The sequence below is a fragment of the Meleagris gallopavo genome, chromosome 2 (assembly GCF_000146605.3).
Source record: "Meleagris gallopavo isolate NT-WF06-2002-E0010 breed Aviagen turkey brand Nicholas breeding stock chromosome 2, Turkey_5.1, whole genome shotgun sequence".
NCBI lineage: Eukaryota > Metazoa > Chordata > Aves > Galliformes > Phasianidae > Meleagris > Meleagris gallopavo.
In genome coordinates, this window is record NC_015012.2 from 93,484,661 (window position 1) to 93,493,154 (window position 8,494).

The 8,494-nt window shown below is 41.8% G+C and overlaps 1 long non-coding RNA gene across 1 annotated transcript; it reads left to right on the forward strand.

The window, feature by feature from the left end:
- The first annotated feature begins 1,363 nt into the window (after positions 1-1,363).
- LOC109366280 lies at positions 1,364-7,793 on the forward strand. The gene is made up of 2 exons (XR_004159001.1): positions 1,364-6,319; positions 7,601-7,793. It is a non-coding gene; the product is annotated as an uncharacterized LOC109366280 (long non-coding RNA).
- Positions 7,794-8,494: the final 701 nt, after the last annotated feature.

The following is an 8,494-nucleotide window of genomic DNA, read 5'->3' on the forward strand; positions in this document are numbered from 1 at the left end:
GCTGCCCGCCGCCCTCCGGGCGCGTTCGCTCCGCGCGGGAATGCCGCCTTTGTGTCGGCGGCCGCGCGTTTCCCAGAGAGAGATTTCCAGGAGCCGCTGGCAGATGCCCGCGGCCGAGCCGTGCCCCGGGAGCCCGGTGACGGAATTGCTCGTGAAGAGTTAATGGCGCTGTGCCGTGGGGCCCCGGGCAGGCAGAGGCCGGCGCTGCCATCACCAGAGATCAGTACATTTACTTTTTCCCCCCCGTCCCGATTTCACCTGGAATTAATTTGCAGGAGGTCGTAGATGTGGTGCACTGAGGCAGGAATTTTAGGCTCGTGCTGTTAGTACACACAAATAACAAAATAATGCCTATCCATCGTGAGCCAGCCGTTGTGTGCATCTCCAAAAGCTGCCCGGATCCCAGAGGAAATTGCTAAGGGGAAAGCGGCCTTGTGCCTGTGTCAATGTGCTTAGGAGGGCTCCAAAGCCCTTGGTCCGTCAGGCCTCAGGCTCATACATCCCTTCAGACAGCACACCGTGCGTATGTGAAGCAGTGAAATCCCTCACCTTTGCTTTCAGCATCACCAAATTTAGTCATGTCCAGCGACTCCGGCGTCTTGACGGATGATGAATGCTCTGAATCACCTCAGGATGTTGTCGTCTCAGCTCCTGTCTGTGTTTGGATAGGGCTGCGACGATGCGCGTGGGCATGAGGTCTGTGCTGTGAACCAACGCTGTTGGTCATTTGAATGGGGAATGCATTTATTCTGTTATAAAAGGGAGCCTATTGATAATACTCTTTGTGAAGTTAATGAAACTCCTTCAGAAAGAAATGGAAATGTATTACTCCCTCTCAGAAATAACTGTCCTGGCCATTTCCTACGGTTTTAGTTTGCCTTTTTGTTCTTTCTTGACAGTAGGATATTCTCTTGTTTTCCCAAGGTCCCAAGTCATCATCTCAATTTACATGTGAAGGAACAACCAAAATTGACCAATTGTGCTACGAAACCTATGATTAATATCTTGTCTCCATCAGAGACAAAACTATTTCACCTGTAAGGCACAGAGCGTGGATTTTACTTAAGGAAGGATAGCTGATCTAATCAAAGCTACCTCCCTCACTGATTCCCATCAAAAATTAGAATGGTGTTACAATTGTTCTCTCACACAACATAGCTCATACGTCCTTCCCACCTATTGAGAACTTGCATGAAGAGGGGAGGTTTAGATTGGGAACAAGGAAAAAGGTTTTTATACAATAAGGGAGCAAGTCACTGGCACGGGTTGCCCAGAGAGGTGGTGGATGCCCCATCCCTGGAGATGCTCAAGCTCAGGCTGGTTGGGGCTCTGAGCACCTGATGGAGCTGTGGGTGTCCCTGTTCACTGCAGGGGAGCTGGACCACATGACCTTTAAAGGTGCCTTCCAAATGAAATGATTCTATGACTAAGAGCTGCAGAACTGTCTTATAAGTCTGGAAGTGCTGGTCACAGCAGGGCTGTGTGCAGAGAGCTGTGTGATGAGCCAGGATATAACTGCACATGCTGTGCAGTCGCTGTGTCTACAGGTCAGCGGCATGGCTTGCGTAGCTGACTCCAGAGCTGTGCCACAGCATCTGCCGGGCATTTGTTCTGTGGGCTTTTGAGCACCATATGGTTTTAAAAATCATAGTCATAATCTTGTTTCCCCATTGGAACCCTATCTTGAAGTAGGAATTATGATCTTTTATGAGAGGAGGCTGGAAGAAGTTTAGATTAACAAAAGTTACAAGGAGATTTGGCACCTGAAAGGAGGGTAAGCATTAGTAGATTATCGTATTGGTATTGTTATTTAAATGTAAGACAAATGTGTATAAAATGGGCATTGTTGAAGTTATACTGTGAATTAGAAGATTTGGTATTTTCAGAGCAATGAGACTGCGGAGCAACTTTCCTGCACTGAGAGCTGCAAGCCCATCTGCTTTGAAATCAAGTCCTGATCAATCTATAAAAGTGCTTATGTGATACAGTTGCCTGAGGTAGCAGGAGACTAAACTCCAGAAGCTTTCCAATTCCTTGTTTCTATTTAATGTTGCTTTTAATGCTTATTCCATGTATAATTTAATGCACGATTTACTGCACAGCACTATCATCCATTAAATAAAAATATTAATTTCCTTTAGAGCATTTTAGAAATGCTGTCATCCTGCTAAACATTAACAATGTTATCTGTGTAACACCATTATGAAATGGATGGCATTATCTTTTCTTATGTCCAGGAAATGAGAAAATAACACCTCTAGATACCTGTGTGGTGAAATATAAGGATTCCTTTTGCAGTGTGTTGGACAATCGAAGACATTTCAACTTTCTAATGCTTACGTGTATTGAGAGTCCACTGACTTTAGTCTATGGATGTTCAGCATCTCAGCAGCTCACATAACAAATTGCTCAACTGAGGTGGGGGAGAAAATGAGGAATATACATAACACAAGTTCCTTAGACTTGTATGTGAATTTGAGGATTGAGTTAGAATTCAGCTTTCTAGAGGTTTAATCATTTGCCATAACTTTAAGGTTTCTTTCCCTTTCTGTATCTCACCTTTTGCTCGGCTCTTGCCTGTATTCTCCCCAGTCTTGCCCTCCTTCCTGTAACTCTTTACCCACTTCTACTTGCTGGCCTTTTCTTTTTCTCAGCTCCCAAGAAAACCTATGAGTGGAGGAGAGGGCTTGCTTAGGAGGACTGAACATTTAGTACTCTTATATGAGAGCTGGACTATGGAGGCTTGAGAAAATTTACAGGCAAATTTTAAGACGTTTCCAGAGCATACTCAAATTGAGTTTTTTGTTAAGTTTAAATTTACCACATTTGGATAGTTTTCCATGAAACCTGCAAAAGACTTGACCTCAACTGGCCAACTTCCTGCTGAGTTTAAAGGAGCCACTCTAGTGGTTGGACATGGTTTGGAGACTTGGGAACAAAGGAATAAGGTGAAGGTCTTTTGTTACTCTATTGTATTTTGTGTTCACACTGGTGCTGGAGATTGGCAAAAGTGCTCTTCATGTTAAACCTACATTAAAGGTAAAAAGACACACATCTATGAGGCAAAAGCATCACCTGTCCAGTAAGTAACACATAACTGTGAGCTTCTGGAACCAAGCTCTTTATTCAACCTGACTCCACATTGTATCTGCATTATGTGAGGAAGGCCTTCCACAGGACTTCCTACGTTTTGAAAATACTTGCAGGGGTTTGTTCATTACTATGTTAAACAAGTCACTTCAGGGAGGGCAAGCCTCTAAAGGAAGTGGTTGAGTGTGTAGCTTATAATGGGTGCAGTTTTTCTGTAAACTGTGTCCTCATGGGAGAAGAGAATTCACAACATGTCTGGATTAGGAAGGTGAGTGTCGGTGTGGGGTGGTGGCATTGAATTTCACTTCTGCTGCTGAGCACCATTTGTCTGGTTTAGCTTGCTGCACAATAAGTGTATTTGTACTGGGAGTCATTTGTCTTTGCTGCTGAAGGATGATGCTGATGGTTATTGATACCTGCTGCTGGGGTAAATGCTGCTGTAGCCTGATAGACTGGAGCAACTATTGATCACGGTTGGTAGTAAAATCTCAGTATTTGACACATGCTTTTTCATACCATTGCAGTTGTTAATGTTAAATTCCACTTCTCCCTCTGGATGTGAAATTACTATCACATTATTGCGTATAACTGTGTTTCTCTGCATCTTTTCCTTCTGTGTTGTGTGGTACAGAGGAGTGGAAGAAGCTCTGAGGAGTGCAGTCAAATCTCTTTTATCCAAGTGAGCTGCCTACCTCCCTGCCGCAGGCCTGGGAGGATGCTGGCTGAACACAGAGCAGTTCCTCTCTTCATGCTGTTTGGATAAGAACACAGGCCTGGCAGTGCTGGCCCCAAGCAGGTCCAAGGAACGAACCTCTTGCAAAGTGGCTCTTAAGCCTTAGGGCCAGTCTAGCTGCAGCTGCCAGGAGAGGGCTGTGAAGGAGTCCCAGAGGGAATTCCTCTCCAGAAATGCCATGCATGGGTCTAGCTACGCCTAGGGACAAAACTTTTGCAGATATCCCTCGGGCCTCTTTTTGTTTTGCCCGTCCCTGTTCCAAAAACTGTGACTTGCAAGGGGGAGGGCAGAGGAGCCAGCTGAGGCTAAATAACACCCATGAAAGTTGAGGTGTGTCATTTTTTTGTGGAAATGAAACAAACAGTCTTGTAATGGATTCTGTTCAGTTAAACTCAACTTGCTCTGCCAAAACATCATAAAGCGCCTGCTTTTGCATGAACAAACAGGAGTGGCAGAAGTCACAGAGACTGCCAAGTAAATGCTATCCTCCTGAAGCTTCTCCTATTGGGAGGTAACAATAGGGCCCCTAGAATTAAGATAAATGCAGCTAATTTCCCCTTAATGGTGATTTGATTATTCTTTCTTTACAAGTAACTAGTTCCCTTTTCTAATTATATAGCTTGCTTTTATCCAAGAAAAATTACCCAATTTACGAGAGTGAACCATTAAAGTCACTCATCTGTGAAAAGCTTATTGTAGTGCCAGCTTCAGAAAACATCTATATTGCAAGGGATACATATAGATTTTTGTATCTTCTGCTGTTTTGCTAACAGTCATGACAAATGAGAAAGCAGATAGCAGGAATGGATGTGCAAGGCGGAAATGAAACACACGGGGCTGGGAGCATAGACCCTTACACCCACGTAGCAGGTCTTTAAAGCAGTGAGAAGTTTGGAGGGGAAGGGAGCACTGAGGAACAAGACAGAAATGTGTAATGTTACGCTGGTACTTGGTGACCCTGCACATTGCAGGGGGGTTGAAACTAGACGACCATTATGGTCCTTTTCAATCCAGGCCATTCTATGATTCCTTCTCTGGCAGCTGCCCTAGGGCAGGCTCTCCAAAGGGGAGGAGATGTGACTTCACCCAACCCGACTGCACAGCGGGATGGGAATGCTGGGGTATAGCTAGGAGCATGGTGAGTTTGTGAGAGAGCCTTGGGTTCTGCTGGTAGGCTGCTGCTGGCTGCTCTGATTAGTCTGGTTATCCAAAATTGTGTAGCTAGGGATGTAAGCAACATAGCTGGTACAGAGATGTACACCCTCCTACTAATGATCTTATTAAATCAGTGAACAGTTGCAAAATGTAGACAAGCATTTGATCTGAAAGCATCCGTTCTCTGTATAAGTAAAACATAATCCTTTGCTCTATGATATTATCATATTAATGGTGATAGATATTTGAAGGTCAAGGATTTGTCTGAATAGGGAAGCTGACTGTTAAAGAAATCAAAAAAAGCATCTGTACAGTTAGGTAAGCTGGGGTAATTCCCCATGTGAAAACTGTTCTAGAAAAAAAGCCACTTTTATTCTGAAATGCTTCTGCTAAGGGATCAAAACAGCAGAACTGCAATTATCAGATTATTCTCAGTGTTGGCAAGCCATAAGAACAAAGGATATAAGGGAGAGGACAGAAAAGATGGGGTAGGAAAGAAGGTAGAGAAGCAATGCCTGTGGGACAACTATCCAGACTCTTGTGAACTCTGCAAGCCAAAATAAAGGTTGTAGAAAGAATCAGAAAAGAAGTTTGTTTCAAGGTAAGATATTCTTTTCAAACTCTGTTTTGAAGTGTTCTTGTGTTAGCTTCGCATGACAATAGGATGTGTGCATACCTAACTTTTTCTTACAATCTGTAATGGAAAGAGTCTTGGTTATGAATTTATTTAGGACTCAGTACAGCCTTCTTTGTATGCAGAAATCTGAGGACTATGCCAAAGCATGTTAGGTCTCTACCTAGTTGTGATTACATGTCCAGTACACAATAGTGATTTATATGCAGAATGAAACAGTTTTTCAGTTGAAGAAGGGGATGACATATGCATATATGTGTGTATGCATATATGCGTATTTTAGGCTAATGCTCTTTGACAAGCCAAGAACAGGACACTATGTCTGCATCTTTAATAACTGAGTTTCTTGTAGTGTTTAGCATACAACATCTTTGCTTTACTGAAATATTTTATCATGGTCATATACTGTGATTATAAGCAAGCTGCTTAATGATGACCCATGCTAATGCAAATTGTATCACTTAACTACTTGCATTAATATTGTAGGAAGCCTCAGATACACGGAATGAGAATCCATGGAGCTGCAAGCAAGAGAAAAGCTTGAGACTAGTGAAAGAGCTCTCTAGGCAATGAGTTGCCTCCTACATTAGTGGGATGAGCTTACCTATGGGAAGTTTTCCCTTCTGGAGAAAACTAAGTGAGAGTTACTTCCTCCACCCCCTCCTTCACATTCTGCTGCTAATGAGAGAGTAAAGCTTTCTGTTGAGGTAAACAGCTATGCCTACAATATGTAGCCCCAAAGCATCAAGGTAACACACCATGGTTTGCTGTGTTAGGTAATGCTGTTTCTGTGGGAGATATACTTCTGAATAGAGAGACTCAAATGCGGGACTCATCCATGGATGAGTACATGAGGAGTTTAGTGTGAGGGTACTACATGTTCACTATGGTGAACAGGGATACTGGGAGGAGATTTTAGATCTAATTTCCATGTACTTAAACACTGGAGACTTTCAAACAGAATACACAACTGTAATTAAATTCCGATATTTATTTCATTCTGCTTCTTTATAGCATACCTCCTAGTGCAGCTAAATTGTTCCTGTTCTTCTCAAATTATTCTTGTTTGTGTAACTTTCAGTAAAGTGTTCTTCAGCAGTTAATACTTACTGATACACAGCTAGCATGCTCCCTTCTTGTTCTTACCAACAGGGAATTCTGTGAATTGGTTTAATTTATGTAAGTTTGAGCATCATGTTTTTTATAAAACTGCCTATGCTTAGAAGTTATGCATGGATCATCAAAATGGTAAGATAATTAAGAGGAAAGCTTTAGTATAAAAGATTACGTTAACTATATCAAGTGTTCCATAAATCTGTTTTTCTAACATCATAGCAATCTTAGCTACTTTATTCAAAACTTTTCAAGTTTGATATTTTTTATTTCATTGGTTAATTTTAAATATAGAGTGATTTTTTTTGTCTTTTGCTTATCTCCAGCATAAGAAACTTCTCAAAGCTGAAGTTTTATTGATCGCTACTTTTCCAGTGGCCCCTCCTTGCGTTTCAGCAGATAACACTGGATCAGAGCCAGAGCCAGAGCTGTTGCCTGGCTTCATTCCAAACATTTCCCTGAAAATGAATACACAAAATGCCCATCCTTCCTATACTATGGAATCAATGTGCATAATACAGAAGAAACGTCTGGTTTTATAATGTGATGCCAAAAACAAAGCTTTCATTACTCCTTGTGAATAGGTATTTCTTCTTAGTGTGCATAACTTAAAAAATATGTCGTTGCTGTTATTGTGGCTGTCATACTATTCCATACTGGAATCTGGAATATTATAAAAATGAAATACCAAATGAGAAGTGAACCTTGACAGACATTTTCCTAGAACATGTCTGAAGCGACCTTTCTGGGAACAAATGAATAAAATTCATCCTTCTCAAAGCAACGGTCAATTTGTTCTTAAAAGCCATCAAAATCTGTGGCTTGTACACATATTTTGTCCAGTGAAAAAGCATAATTTTCCTTTTTTCTTTTAGATGGAAAATGGCAATCAGTTATACCTCTCAAGTCTGGAAGGCCTTTCTGCTTGAAATACTCTTTGAGTCTGGGTCGTGACACAAAGTGCTGTGCACTGGCGTTGGTGTAGTAATGGGCTTTCTTTTTTGACCTGCACCCTGTTGTGTTCAGGTTTTTAAACCGTAAGGTAATTAAACCATTTTAAACAGCTCATCCTGATTCCAAATATTTTTGTAAGAAAATAGTCCTTTAGTGAAGTTGACTAGATTGGCAGGTAGCCATCAGTGAGGGCAGAAAAATGTTATGTCCATAGGAGAGTATTGTAACTGTCTCTGCTAGGTAGCTGCCCAGGTAGCATGCAGGCATGCTGGCAGCAGTCTGTGTAGACATGATGTGAAATAACAAAGACTTCACCTGACCAGCAGTTGTTTGAGAAGTAATTATTTCTCCAGTTTCATAAGTTTACAAAGGAGCTAAGGACCCATTTTGGAGTCTTATGGAACAATTGCATGGAATAATTAGAATTTCCGCATGAAACTTTTGCTGAATATGTATTAATTCTTACAGATTAATAGGATGATGTATCCTGGAATATAAATGCTGTTTTCCAAGATTTTGCTAGGACATTCCCCAAAAAGACATGTGAGTTTCTCCCTTGTAGGTATAGTTCCAAGTTCCTGAAATTTTGAGCATGGAGGCCCTAGCATCTCTTTGTTGCCTGCGGAAGGCATTTCCAGAGGACAGTTCGTCCCATCCCACTGAGACTTTGGAAATGTCTCTTTCCAGATCCTTTAGCAGCTGCACTCCTAACAAGACGAAACTGGCTGAACATAAGCCAAAGTCTAGAAATATGAGAGCAATTTGATAAATATTCATTATGGCTGAAGTTTCCTCCTAATAGACCAATACAAAGA